General features: G+C 36.8%; 1 protein-coding gene across 1 annotated transcript in view; it reads right to left on the reverse strand.

Annotated features, from left to right (window-relative positions):
• The window catches only part of CNTNAP2 (contactin associated protein 2), a 1164397-nt gene that overhangs the window by 567222 nt on the left and 580884 nt on the right, over positions 1 to 16291 (reverse strand). The window lies entirely within an intron of this gene.

Raw genomic sequence — 16291 nt, forward strand, 5'->3', positions numbered from 1 at the left:
TATTGATGAAAAAGCTTGTCTTTTCTTGTAGATATTGAATGTAGCTCTCAGACTAATACACATAAAAGAGGAACTGATGAAAATCAGAAGCTTAAATGATCCTCTAGTCTTAGCATGGATGGCAAGTTTGAAATGTCTCTTTTGATTATGACCTGTTGTCATTATGAAGGCATAGGGACCCAAAAGAAAGAGCTGCTTTTGTTATTTATCAGTTTTCTACAATATTGCTTGTCATGACTATACAAGGTTTAGCATGTATTGGAGCTTTTTTATCTACCCTAGATAACTGGAAAATAGACACATCCAATGATAAATCTAAGCTTTTATATGAATTAATTATAATTTATTGGTAACATTCTACTACATGACCTTTCATTTATAAATGTAAACTGTGTTTCATCTCAGGATCTGTCTGCTGTTTTCTAACAATGAATAAGATTCACCATATGGTGAACTCCAAAGATTTACAGTATAGGAAGAATTGAAATTGCCTACATAGAACTGAAAGAAAGCTCCTACAGTACTGAGTCTAGTCTCAGACAACAACCTCATGCATAATGCCCTCTGGCTACCTTAGATCAAACCACTGTGAACATCAAGTCCCTATATATACACCAACCCATCTTGGGTGACTTCTTGCAGCACTTGAAAAAGTGAACATCTCTTTGAATCAGTTTCCTAAATATCCTCCTCTGCCTCTACCCTCTATTCCATTACTGTTTTCCTGTTTTCCAAAATTTCAGATGCCCAGGGTCCTGCGCATTCTTTGTCCAAGTCTGGACAAACACACTAGCTTCCCTAAATCCTCCTCCTTTAACTGTTTTTTGTTTTTTGTTTTTGTTTTTTTCCTTCCATAGACTTTCTCTCATCCCCAGTTCCTGCAAAAGTACTGATATCAAAGAAGGACAAAGAAAGTTTTAGCTAGATGCCACCAGCTGAAAAACAAGTTAACCGTCTCTGGGGAGACCAGAGATCCCACCTTCAGCCTTAGCTTTAGAATCCACCTTTTTTCAGACTTTTTATTTGTATAGAGCTGGTAGGCTCTATTTCCAAGAATAGAAAGATAAATTTAAATCTACACCACCTATCTCTCCATGTATAAATTTTCTACTCATTGCTGGCCTGAATGGTTATGTATATTGTATTCTTTCTCAGATGATGTCTCACATCAGAATATCACTGTGAAATACTGGTAAGTGGAAGATATCCTTCATCCATTGCTATTTACATATACATCTGAGGAACACCAGGAAAGCAAGTTAAGAAAGTGTTCTCTATTCAGATGTAGCTTTAATACAGATTAAAATCTGATCACTTATCACTTACATTTCAGTTAACCAAAATAATCCATTATTATTGTGTAGCAATTCCAAATGAATGTCATGATTTCTTATGTACAAGACATAAAGCACTAACAATAACAATGGGTTATTTTTGTGCATTGGAAGCTATTCTGAGCATCGATTCACAGAAACAAAAGACAGACTGTCTCAGAGCAAAGCCGAACAAGGATCATGATTGCTTTATAAAAGGAAATATACTTTAAACAAAGTAGTCTATCATTTAAGATGACAATAAAATGAACAAAAAAAAGGAACTTCTTAACTACACTTACTTTGGTAACATATAGCATATACAAATACATTTTTTCTGACTTGGGCAATCTGTTATACACATAATGTCAATCCATGAAATTGAAATTCAAATAAAATGATACATTGAGATTGTTATTCCTAAGTAATTGCAGAAGGCTTAACCTTTTAGACTATCATGACTGGTGCTCAAGAATGGCATATCCCTTCCTTGAAGTTTTTTTCTCTGTGCTAGAAACATCTTTCTTTGGCTCTTGGTAGTTTTAGAACTGTGCAGGCATGTATTATGTCTCCTGAGTGCACCAGTGTTACCCTACTTCAGTCCAGCCTTTCTCCTTCATTACTCTAAACAGATGATTCTGTAGGGGGCATTCTTCCCCCAGAGCAACTACTGAAAGAGTACTTCAGCAAAATATAAAGGCATATAGTATTGCTTGAAGAACTGTTTTAAGGAAAACAGAGCAGGTCTAAATCCCTTGCAGTCATTACAAAATCCCATTACAATTTTCACAAGACTACAGGCCTGTATAAATTCTCTGAGCTCTTCTCAGTTATCTTGCTTCCTCTGGATACAATATATATTCTGTATTACTATATGAAAGTTTACAGTGTTAGTCTTCATTTGTTGCACCCATCCAGTTCCCACTGAAGTAAATGAAGGTTCAATATGCAGAATCAAGAATGAACAGAATCATCAAGATAATTTACCATTGTTCTCAATTCACTGTTCAATATTTATAGGCAGTTACTAAATAAGTTTAATTATATCCCTACTAGGTGAAATGCATACAATTCTTGCATTAAATTTTAATTAAACAATGTAAAAACATACACAACTGAGTGCTGGCATTTAAGAGAAGCCCTAGTTTTACTGGTGTGCCTCCTTTTGCAGTTCACTTTGTAGTGGCTTTCTATTTAGGGCAAGCAGAGTATCTTTTAGCTTTCAATACAGCCTTCAGACTACCTCTAGACTGCTAGGGCTATAAGCAAATGACAAGGCCTCTGACTAGATCCTGGTCTGAGGTTGAGCTAACTGAACAGGATGTGGAAAAATACTGGACATGACATGAGAAATTGCCAGACATGTCAGCACCTCCAGGGATGGCTGGATTTCATCAGTGGTTAAGGAAGGCTAATGTAAGAAAGTCAAACTTAACAGATTATTGAAGGGGAGCATCCTTCTGGGGAGTCCTGCAAGGAAATCGTGCAAGGCTGGCAGTACCTACCTAACTGTATCAGTAATACCGTATAAGCTGAAATTGCCTAGGTAACAATATCAGAAATACCAAATTTGGTGCAGATGTAGCAAAACTGAAAACAATATGGTGAAAATAGTTATTAGAGTTGTTTATTTGGGAGGACACTGTAGCAGCAAAAGGGAGGTGCAAAGGTGGCAAAAAGGAGGGTCAGGAAAAGGGAAAATATGGCATGCAAACCTTATGATCAGTGCTATTCAGGGGTATCTGCTGGACAGCCCTGTGTTTGATCAGCACAGCCTCAATTAGGATAATAAACCTAACCTTGTTAGGTACCTTGTGTGCACCACACAAGTCAAACCTGCTTCCACGGCCACAAGGACTGGGGGTGGCAGGGAGGTTGTGGGGGGAGCACGGTCCCCCAGGTATCAGGAGAACAAATGGACAAACAGGTTGAACGTCCTGGTATCAGCACTTTGGTGCCTGTTGCAGGCCTGATGGCATTGGTATCTACCTCCTAAAATCTACAAAAGTGAGAACTGTATTATGAGGTTTGGTTATCAACAGAACTATTACGCAGATAAGCCTTATATAATGTGATACAACTGCATTCTGTAGTGTCAAGACATAACGCTTTAGGACTTACTGAAGTATTCCCCTATTTGATTCAGGAGTCCCATTTCCCAATTCCAGGAAGTTCTACGAACATTAGATACTTATCCTTCAAGGTCTGGGAAATGGAAAAAAAGGAAGCTTTTGAAACACAGGGGAATCTTTGCCCCAAGGAAAGCCATCCAAACAACCTCATTATCATAACATTTTTTAGTAGAGTGCAGGAAAATTTGACTATTTCTTTCTTAGCCAGTAAGAAGATAAATGCAATAGTCTTACCCAGTCAAGTCATGTACAATTCATTTCTGAAAATGAATGAAACAGTCAACTAATTATATCCTGAGCTTTTTCTTCCTCACTATCTGCTCCTTAACATGCCTCAAAAGCACAGAATGTCTCCAGGAAAGTCTGTAACAGTCATTGTTCTACAGTGAAGTAGATTCATTGCCACCTATGTCTAGATGCTGCTCCAGCCAGCTACTCTCTTACATACAAACTTCAATGTTTGTGATGAGAAAGTGCACTGGGTCTCTTCAGTATAGAAACAGTTCTTGTTGCTGGTCTATACCAAATACTGTCTGCTTTGTAAGACCTCTGAAGAAACAGAGGAAGATGAAGTGGAGGAACAAAATAAAGAAAAGGTATTAGGAGAGAGAAATAAAGAGAGATTGACAATCTAACAATGAGTACAAGTGGGATGCTATTTTAACTAGATTACATTTATATTAGGCTTCCAACTGAGTTGAACTGCCTAATGACTTATAACTAGACATACAGTGGTTTTCAAAATACAGTCATTGTATACATAAGGAAGCATAAATGTCTTCTAAGCCAAATACATAAATCCCTATTAGCTCCAGTGTTACCCCAGCAGCAGAAGAAAAACAAACGAACCAACCAAACAACTCTAACTTTGGATCAGCATAGGCTAATAGCAGAGAAAAAATCCAGTACTTTAAGCAAGTGCCTGTTAAATGGAAATGTTCTTTGAAAAGTCTGTTGAGTATAGCTGTTTCTATGTCATAAGGATATCAGTTGTAGTTGTCTATAAGACCATTATACAACAAAGAGAATAACAGCAGCCGAAGGTGTGATTCTAATATTACACATAGATAAGAGCTACTGGTAAAAGAGAGGAGGCAAAGAGAAATCACTTGACAACTTTTAAAATTACCTCATGCCTTTATGAAACATAAACACATTATGGACAGGATTGAGAACCATGTAATTAAAAATTATTTTTGGCATAGAGTGTCATAAAGACAGGGCTGACTTTGGGGTGACTGATAATGAAACCATAATGCAAACCAGCCTATAAAAAGGTGACCAAACCAGACATGCTTTTCATTTTTACAACTGATTCTGAAGTGCAAGTATATAACTAATGTAATACCAGATTGTTCATGTACAATCTATTACTCCTTCTTTATCAAGAGTTCAATAATTTGGTACAGTTTTAAAGAGCATTCTTCCACAAAACAGCTTCTATCTTAATAGAGATATCTTCCTTTGTGCAGATATGTAAGTCAAACAGGAAAACCTATTTTCCAATTTACTGGGTTTCTTATGTACTACCATGGGTAATTGATACTGCCTTTGAAAAAGAGAATGTGTGCAGTTTGTATTTAAAAAGTTTATGAAAGTTTATGAAAGCATTTTTATTTTGCTCTTTCCACAGGAAGAAAGACTGTCCTTGATTAAGATTGCCTTTTAAAATGTTGCTTGTTCTCACTTTGGAAAGATATTATGTCCTAAGGATTATGTTGTCTAGAGATGTTTGGTCTTCTGCAGAAGGGCTAATATGAGACATTTGGAATGCATATTGGGTGTTTCACTTTAAATATGATTTACTTTTCAGTTACTTACAATTTTACTAGTTCTGTACTAGAACTGAAAAAGTAGGGACACAGACTACAAGACAAATCAGAAAAGAGAGAATGAAACTAGCTGGAAAAAGAGAAAGAACTTGAAGTAGAAACAGGTTGAGAAGAATGGATTGAGAGCAGATAATGACATCAGGTGAAAGAAGGAACTGCAATGTGATGGAAAGGAAAAAGTGGCAGCTGGATAAAATATACAGGAATAGTCAAAGAAGGAAAACAGATAGCTGGACAAGGAGGTGGGAAACAGCAGTCTAGGACTCAGCCTTGCTAGGAAAGGAAGCTAGGGTCAAATGGGAAACCAGGAGATGAACCTGAGGACTGGTTAGGAAATGGGGCAGCAAATGACTAACTTACGGAGCAACAGAAAGGAAAACAAAAGAATCTGACAAGCCAAGGAGAGGAACAAGCAAAATAATTTGTTAAAACGGGAAACATTTCTTTCTAGATCCCAGAACAGAACCAAGGATTTTTTATTTCTGTCTGGTGTTTGCCTGTACACAGAATGACAATGTATCATATCATATTGGCTCAGCCTAGGTCTGCAGGATGGATGCAAAATTCCTAGTCCTGCTGATGAACCCTTCCAAAGTGTTGTCACAGTGGTTCCATTTGTGGGTTTTTGTTTTTTTTTCCCCCCATGATGTTTGGCCAGGATGGTCCTAGAGTAGCCTTAGGATATGAAGCTGTTGCAGGTAGGTTTTCCCAGCTTATTTGTTAGAGAAACCGGAAGGCAAACGTAATAAAGCAGTAAACAAGAAAGGTAAGCACAGGAAGTGAAAAAATGCTGCCCTATTGAACTGGATACCTTACTTCTATTACAGAGTTCATATTTGATCATAGCTAGTAACAGAAATCAAACATTTCCCAGGTGGTTACCAACTACATAGTCCTCATTTTCGGGGTATCTTACTTGATATTCTGGGGATCTACTACATAAAAGTGCTAAACACTAAGAGCTGTAAATCAAGAAACTACACAGCACAACCAAGGCAACTCACATTAGCAAATGTTTTTTATTTTTACTTCTGTGTTTTGGCATGCCATGGGCAGAAGCAGATAAAAGAGGACAACAGATGTGAAAAGAAGTGTTTGTGAGACATTCTCATATGTGCCACTGAAAAGGCCACATGGAAATCAGTAATTCTACAGAATTAAAGCAGTAAATTAGGCTTACAACTACACTTCTGAGTGAGGGAGAAAAAACAAAAAACAACATAGTGAATAACCACTCATGCACAGACCATTTTATGCACTGAATGAAATGTATTCTTTCAGGGCATGTGGAAGGGAGAAGAGTTATTTAACCAAAAAGTTTATTACTGCATATAGTAAATGGGGCCAAGCTAAAGTTGCAGAAGAAACCTTATCCTATATAATTCCTAATGTTTGAGTGTTTGACTTTGCAACTATGGTAGGTCTTTGCATGTACAAGAAAAACATAAAATGTGTAAACATGACCAGAAATTCGACAATAGCAGTGCATTGTGCAAATAGCTATAACAATCTTAACAGGGTTTCCAGTCTGAACTCTTTTGTTACTGCTTGAGAAAGCCATTTTTTAATTTGTCCGTTCAAGAGAGACAAAGAAATTATTTCAAAAGTTAATGGATTATTAAAGAACAAAGTGTCCTCCAAGCAGACGTCAATCAAACCCAGCAAATTCCTAACTGGAAAAAAGTGGTTCCCCATGAAAACTAAGGTAATAAAAATAAATCTCATGTCCTCTTGTATTCATTTTAGATAAGTAACATTGCAAAGTAAAGAAGTTTAGCTGTTCTACAAAATACAAGCCACTTAGTGGTACCCAAAAGACTGTTATCTTGGACCAAAAAGTACTTGATATTTGAGAGCAGGAGCAGTTCAAGCTGCTCTTTGGTGAATACTCTGAAAATGAAGACCACACGACAGGAAGCCAAATAACAACAAAAAATGTGGTCTATAAAACAAAATTTATTTCTATTGTGATATTGGGACACAGGACAAAAATGACTCTTTTATCATTAGCTTGCAAGGGCTTTTTTCTTTTAAGTTTCATTGCTCTGGCAAATGTTATTCTTCCCATGAATGGTATTCCTCCTAGAGTCACATGATCAAAAAGATGATAATAAAGATTTTTTTTCTTTAAACACTAGGAATCAGTGATTTAGCTAAGGATAGTCATCTTTCTCAAAACATAAGGAGACAATTTAGAAACCCAAAGGCCTTGTTACAATATTTACTGTGGAGTGAACTAAGCCTGAAAGACTCACTTTGATTTTTGTTTAAGTTACATATAAACACTTACATGCAATTATTCAGGTATGATTTTTTTTTTCTTTTTAGTTCATTATAATGACCTTCTAAGCCATGATTTCATGACAGGAAGTATCTGGAATCAATATCAGTTAAGGCTATTCCTGTCTTTTCTCTTGCCCCTCATTTCCACCCCTGTGCTGCAACGTACTGACTTGCCAGTTTTGCTGACAAATCTGTTTCTGGAACCACAGCTGTGAACCTGATCAAAGAAGACATTCAGATTAAAAGAACATTTTCACAGGCTCTTTCTAAAGCTGTATCTTGAATACCTTAAGCCAGTACTGCTACAGAATTCTTTGCAATGTAAAATCATGGACTGAATCCTCTAACCACAATCCCACAGTAATGATCACAAAAATGTATAATGTTCTTTTACTAACGGGCCCGAAAATTGCCTAGCCTCATGGAGGTCACTGGACACAGCAACCTCCTTCCCCTCGGGGCATGATCACACATACACTCTTCCTCTAGCAAAGTGCTGGTTCAAAAGCTAGTCTCGTCCCCCATCTTCACTTATTTGTTACTGCCACAGTTCACAGCTCCTCCAGCCAGGTCTGTTTATGGAGCAGTGGTGTAAGCCAGATCAATAAAACATCCAGGTTAAAAACACTCAAACTGTCAGTCACATCAGAGAGCCCACACAGAAGACTGGGCCACAAACAGCTCCGCTGGCAAAACAGAGGAGACAGAGAACTGCAGCAGAGTTGGAGATATCTGCTTTTGCCAACATAAAAATTGTAAGATGGAAATATTCCTCAAATAACATGAGGGTAACCATAGATGTTCATTTGTTTAATAGTGTAGTTACAATGGGAAACCAGAGCAATGTGTGAGGTCTGTCATCCAAAGAGCTTCCTCCATGCCTGATAAAAAGCCTGAGAGAGGTGAGCATAGGTTTGAATGAACAAATACATTTTTGGGTGCCTGGGAGAAGTGGAAGAAATACACTAAAAAGACAGGAAGGAAGAGACAGAGGCAGGCAGGGAACATTTTTAGGATGACAGTGATAAAAAGCTGAGGGAAAGTGAGCTTTTGTTAGAATTCTGCCTGAAAGAAACTTCGAAATGTAAGAAAAGAAATCATCTTTCTTGTCTGTTCCCACTGGGCCCAGGGAAATGGGACTTTGGCTGTTCAGTATAAACAGAGAGGGCTGCACTGAAGGAACCGTAGGCTGAAACACTAGACTCCATCAACCATTTCTGCCTCGAATGGAAACAGACTGCAAGACTGAGTTTCAGCCAAGCGCTCAGGACAAATCTCATGGTGACAGTATTTCACATTTCTAATACTAGTATTAACTCAGCTGTGTTAGCCACTATTTTTATAGAACAGAAAAGAATATTTAAGTGAAATGACTGGAAAAAGAGTAAAGGTGAATGCTATAAGCAAAGGTCTACCATTCATTTCTGTTGCATATGTACATTTTATCATTTGCTTTTAATTTAATATTCCACTGAGAGAGTGAGCTTTCTTTGGTTTTGTTGTTCTTTATTTTATTGATTCTCTTTTTTAAGTTAAAACTGAAAAAGAAGACACTGCAGTTTTCCATACTTTATTTAAATGATCTAAATTAGCATTTGAAGTTCACACATCACTAAGAGAGTGAGGTGACTTTGCCGCTGCTGTCGCTGCTTTGATTTAGATGACTATTAGATACATTTAGTCTTCCATGTACAGAATGCATCTTCTTTTGTCCTTCAAACACACACAGTATAATCTTTATGTTAAGAAGAGAGCAAAACAAGAAAAAATCAGGAAGGTAAAACCTTCATCACGGACCAAGAAGAGGCTTCTTAACTCTAGTCTGTTCATGTTAGCCATAATGAAATAGCTACCTGAACACGTAAGAATAGTTTGCAGAAGCATTAAGATGACAAAATTTCACATCTGCATGACATGGAAGATAACTCGTGACCTCCAAAACCAAACACCTCTTCCCACTCAACTCAAGAAGTTTTAGCTCTAAAGAGTAGCATTTAAGGGTATAGCACAGAATGTAGAATAGCTATTAGGGAGTATGGCTAGATCAGCCAAAAGCAGAGCCGATTCATCTTGTCACTTCTAATGACTTCACACCACCTGTGCAGCAGTGGGTGGAAATGAAACATACTCTACACTCTTCTCTGACACCACCACATCAGCACCTGTCTTCGCACAAGGCGGACACATTCTAGATATGCTCTTCTCTAATCCAGTAATATAAACCTTTGCCTTCCCACGGGGAGAACCCTTTCTAGAGTCACAGCAAAATAAAGTGGTGTGGGGATACAAATCTATGATTACAACATGTGATAAAGATACTTGGGTAAATCTCTTTGAAAAATATTTATGCTGAATCTACAGCAGCAGCTTTTCAAAGTTTCTTTTATGTTTCACCAGTATTAGGAGCAATTAATTCTAGTTTGCAGTGACTGTCAAATTTCATTTTTAATCAGTAACATCTCTGAGTGTCTTCTTCCTACGACTGTACAATTTACAGCTAGTTAAATTAGCTTTAGGATTTTTCTTAAACAGAAAAGCTTTAGCTCATGGGTTAAGAATTTGTTTTCTAAGCTTACCCCAAAGGGACTCTCCACAGTGGAGTTATTAACTTACAAAGCTACAGCTTTATAATGGAACTGCTGACATGCCCTTAAATATACCAGTACCCAGGCAACAGTGGGACATGACTACACTTAGTAATGCACTTCTCTCCTGGCAGGGGAATTGCTTACCACTGTAGACATTGCTTAATCTACTAATAATCATATGGTAATCACTGTAGATTTTGACTGCCATTCTAAACTGCAGATATAAACTAAGAACAGAGTTTCATCTTCTAGGATAAAGAAAAATAAAAGGGCAGACAAATGCAAACAACTAAATAACTAAAAGTAAAGGCAGTCTTAGTGAACTTTTCAGTTTTCAGTCATGCACACTCTGAAAAAGAATCATCATTTCTGTAACACAGGTTGCAAGAGACAACCTTTTTCTGCTAGAGAAGCTATCAGCAAAACACAGCAAGAGTGCAGCGCATAAGTGATATAGGTGGGGAACTGGACATTCAGAGCTTGATGAAGGGACTCATCAACTGGTGTCACTGAAATAAATGCAGATAAATAAGTAGTACAGCTTCCTTTTGGTGTTTTCAAAGAAAGTCACCAATAACAACCCTTAAGTTCCTATCCCTCACAAGCCTCCTAAAGAAGAGAGCAGCAAATCATCCAAGCAATCCTGATACCAAGAGAGCAATCTCCCTGAACTGAGAGTGGAGATAGATGTCCTGGCTTCCCAGCTCTGCCACCAGCTGGGTCTTTTCTTACATCTTCTCTCTAAGCCTGAGATACCATAAAGATGTGACAGGACAGCTGACTGAACATGTACACTTGTTTAACTGATATGGTGGGGTTTCTACCCAGCAATATTATCCAGGGACAGATTTTGCTCAAATCTGCAGTAGTTTCATCCAAAATCCATTCAGAACTCAGTATTTTCCAACAAATCACACAGAAGTGTTTGTTTGTTAAAAGGAAGTTAATACAGGCATTACTTCTTTTTAATAAACAGCCTTTTTGCTTTTCAATATATCTTTATTAATGTATTCAACAGAAATGATACAGTTTAGCCAATACCACAATTCATTTCTTCAGGTAAAAAATTTTATTTGATTTTTTTCTCAAAACTGATGAAAGAGTGTTGTATTTTTAACTGAAGGTTTTCAGTTTCACTTTATGAGAGAGACATCAGTAATTAGGCTTCAGTAGAGAACAAGATTTAAATGCTATATGGACAAAAACATCTTCTACATGTAAAGATGCTGGAAAAATATAGGAGGTTTTTAAAAATATAAAGTTTTATTTATACATGGAAAAACTAAAAATTGTATTTTTAATGCTAAATAATCATAACAATAGCAAACGCTAATTGGCACTTAGCCAAAAAAATACAAAGCCCTGATTTTATCCAACCCTGTATTTAAATCCATTTCTGTTTAAACATTCTTTTAGTATCTATAAATAATTTATATCGTAAAGCTGCATTTAAAAATACATTAACAGATTTGTATTTAATGAGCTGTTGAAAACTAGTACATTTATCTTTGAGATGCTTATCATTAGGAGTATGTTGAATGAGACAGTAATCCCCAACACATTTGATAGTTAAAAAGAAAGTCTGATGACTTTCAGAGTAAGCCTGAGGTAATGGAAAATTTTCCATTTGATTTTCCTATAGCTCTTAGGACTTTGTGCAAGCACATGCTTATTCACACCTCTTCTTTTCAGATAGGGCATACGAGATTATACATCAAACTGTATCTGGGAAGTGAAGCCAAATCTAATGAGTCAGCCTGTTGTACAGGCAGTTTTTCAGAAATATTAAGGACCAAATTCAAAGGTATCTACATGGGATTTCTGAAGGGAAACCATGTTGTGAAATAAAAAAAGACAGTTTATGGATTTAAAAATGCACTAATAATAATACACTCCAAGTACTGGAAAATTTAGAGGAAATGTGAATCATATGACTCATCTACCCATTCCTAATATAACATTATACAACAGTTTGCTGCACTGTACAGTGTTCTGTGGAACAGATCAGCTATTCCCAGAGCAAAAACTGCCCCTAACTTCAGTTAACACTAAACAAACTGAGACCATGATTTATGGAAAAATTTTATATCAGTTACTGATATTTGCAAGCCAGCAGAGGTTAAGTTCTTAAACTATGTAGCTGTTTTTCTGCCTCTTGAGGATTCTAAGAGGATTCAGTCCTAGCTCTACTCATCACTAAATTCTAGACAATAAACACACAACTCAGTATAGCAAACCTAGGAAAAAAATCCACTGTTCCATTACTTACCTGAAAGCCAGATTCATTTATAGCACTGAAGTATTAAAAAGAGATCCTGCTATATTTTTACACAATGGGTCCAGTATCAAAAACTCAACAACACAAAGGTAAACTTGAAAAATCTTGATTTTTATCTTTTGATATTCTTGTTATGAGTCAAAAGGAGCAGAGAAGCAAGAACAGACCAAATATTACAGACACAGAAGAACTACCTTTGCACAGCAGAAAATAAATGAATAAAAATAACAATAAAAAACTGAATATAAGGGACAGATAACAGTATGGATTTAATGACCCAAATGCCCACAAAGATGTATAGTATGTGACAAAAGATCAATAGATGTTCATATTTCAGGAGCTAGCTAACTGCATCAGGTAGAGGAGATAACAGAATGAATGGAAGTGCTGGAAAATCTAGCCTAAATATAGGCAGTCCAGGCTGGCAAGAAAATTGAGACTAGTGAAAAGGTCTTTGAGAAGCATATAGTGGCATATTGCTTACTGAGCTGGCAGTAACACTGGAGGAGATGTGCTTAAACAATTATAGTGGGCTTTGGTTCTTTTCACAGGAACAAATTGTAAGTGAACAAAAACTAAAAGACTAACTTCAAGCAAATTTGCTACAGTCAGAGGAAAATAAGCAAACTTGACAAAGCAGTAGAGGTGAGAAAAAAGGTGATTTACAGGGTAAGTGTAAGCAAGCCTGTTTTGATGCCCAGACGGGCTCTTTCTTAACTACAGAATTGGATTTTATGCTGATACCAAAATATGTGTCAATGCAAGGGTAAACAATGTCAACTCAACATTTCAGAAAGAAAGGATATATAGCTAAAGTACCCTCTCATCACTTATCATGGTAGAAGTAGAGTGGTAGTACAAGACTCATCATTATGTTACATGCATTTCTATTGAGATGTAAAGTGAAGATACTAGTGGCCAGTAATGGTTCTGGTATTTATGGTTCTGGACAAATTCAGATTCAAGCACTTACATTCTGTCTACCACTGTATTTTTAGGTCCATCAACCCCCTTTCTGAATGGCATGTTCAAAAATTATGTGCTTTGTCAAAATCTTATCCCCATTTGTTGGCATATGAAGCAATTCAATTTACAAAGTTATCCAGGAATTGTTCTGCAGTTTGTAGAATAATTCAAAATCAGGATAAAAGCTGCTACGCCTGCATATTACATCACATACATGGTTTATTTCAGTGGCTGTGTGTGTCCACATGTGTGGACAACTACATTAATAATTAGAACATGTAAAACATATGGATAATCTGCCTGTTTATCCATCTATCAATCCCATAACAATAAATCTGAAATAATCTTTTTCATAAACACAGGAAATGTATGGGCATTTCTTCAACTTGACAGAATTTAACTCTGAGTTCTGAATTGTAAAAATAAACCCAATCAAAACACTGTAGGATGAGCTTTACACAAGACAAGAAAGGATGCTACAAATTAGCATCATTTTCTTTATATCACAGTTATGAAGTTGTTCTGCAGAAGTGCACATTTTTAGCGTTTCCAGGCTACATGGGACCTCCTCCTGCTGTAACAATCTGGATGCACCAGAATACCATTGGTCTATTTGTTAAATGCTTTCTCATAATTTATAGTCTAAAGTCATTCATGTCCAGTTTATACACACTTATTATTATGCCATTAATTATCCTTTCGCTTAAAAAGCTATTATACCTCCCTAGTGGCTACCCTACGGAAGCATTTTCAGAAAACATTCATATTCTCTCTCAAATGTAATTGTGCTAGCGAAACAACCTATGCTGTTTTACATTAAATTAGCATGTGCGTTCATACTTTTGAGACCCTTTTCTCTCTTAGTTTCTATAATAACTGAATTTTGTTGTTAATTTTCCTGATATATGTAAAACGAAGAAGGTTAAAAGAAAAATAGTATGTATAGAAGACCATATGGAAAACTGAATGTCAGGATTAGGATACTGGTCTGATTCAAAGCCTGACCTGAATAAGTAAATAATTAGATACACAGAATGATGTACAGAAAGTTTTTGTGGCAGTGCGCTATCAAGAATCATCAAAATTTCACTATCAAACATAGAAATGTACTTGAAGATTATTTAAGTTTCTCATGGTTTGAAAATGGAAATTTTTGCAAATTTACCCACTCCTGTAAAGTGATGTATTAATATCATTGTTTGAGGTACTTGTCAGAGTAAAGCTGAAATGCAATGTACCCACTCTGAGTAGCCACACTGAACACAGACTGGAACAAAATTCCTGGAATGTGCGACTGCCCACAGAGTCCATACTGAACCAGGGATGCACCAGCCACTCTAGTATCAGAATCTGCAGGAAGTATGAAATAGAAAGGTACAATGAAGAGAAAGGTATGGCAAGATCATATGTGCTGGAGTGTCATCTGCAACTTCATGCATATAGTTAAAGGAACAGCATTTTACCATTGGGTAAACATTTTTTTTTTAAATCCCAGATTCTTGGTCTTAAACATTTGTGGCTGAGAATCGTGAGCTTCTTCTCTCCTTGCAGCTTTGTAAAAAAATATAGAGAATTTGCTATTCTGTAATACACTTGAGACAAACATACAATGGCACCTAGTTCTTTCGGTCAAGTACATCCGTACTTTAGTCACCACAGGCATATCTGTACTTCAGTCAAAGATACATATGCAAAACATGCATTCATACTCAAATTAAGTGAACCAGCTTGGGTACTGCCTATCAGTGTAATGCTCATTATGGAGCTCAGTGTGGACTACAAAAATTATCCCTGAAACTTAGCAAATAATGCAGTTAGATAGTTTGCCTATTCTTCATCTAGCGTAACTACACTGCTAGCAACATACAAGCTCACTGATGACTTATCTGGAGCTACCTTAGATAAGGAAAAGCTGCCACTACTGAACCCAAACAATACATTTCTTACAAGCTTATTTGGGAGAACACTCATCTTCAGCGCTCTTCATAAAAACATCCTCTCATTCTCTTTATTCCACCTTCCTCCACCACCCTCCATAGACACACACCTTTTCATCCTGCTCCGTGCTGCTGAAGAAAACAAGTTTCCTTTTAGCTTTACATTCTAAAGAGCAACTCCCACCTAATCCTACAAGTCTACAACATAACAACTCTCACAGAATGCTGAAAATGCCTGCGCAAGTCACCTGGCCTCTGCGACCCACAGCTAGTTGCCTGAAGGATCTCCACTCCATGTTTTCTGAGACGAGTTTCTTCTCACTTATTTTGCCTTTTGATGAAAAAGGAAGCAGTGGTGGAAAAGGCAAGTTTCTCTGGGAACTTAACTAAGGAGACATTTAGTCTCCTGGTAGTTGGATCAGTGCATATTCCTCCCAGCCCTCACAACAGACAGAAATATTTGTGCCACTAACCTCTTGTGATTTTATCAAATCTGAATATATCTTATGCTTTAATGAACGATGGTTCCTACAGAAAATTTATTACAAGAGAGTCTCAGCTGCCACTTAAATATAGCGTTGAAAAAATGATCACACTATATTGTTGAGTTCTCAGACACCAGAAGAAAATGAAGACTTAAAACCAAACAATTTTAACTTTAAAGACTGAGCTCACAATGCTTTGAAACTTGGCTTTTGTACTACACCTTTTAATTTTGTTTTATAGGACACTCAGTTACAGACACATACTTTTAGTGTTAGATAATATATTCCTTTAAAGTCAGATTCATGATCCTTGCAGCCAAAAATCCTGTGAGTTTCCCTTGCTACCAGCTTCATACAAATTCTGAGATTCTAGATAATCCCTATGCCACAGATGCATTAGGAATACTGAGCCAAGTTACCAAGTGGAGGATAAACTTTTCTGGTGCTTTCGCAACACAAGTAAGAGAGACCTGAAGT

This window comes from Apteryx mantelli, chromosome 2 (assembly GCF_036417845.1).
Source record: "Apteryx mantelli isolate bAptMan1 chromosome 2, bAptMan1.hap1, whole genome shotgun sequence".
NCBI lineage: Eukaryota > Metazoa > Chordata > Aves > Apterygiformes > Apterygidae > Apteryx > Apteryx mantelli.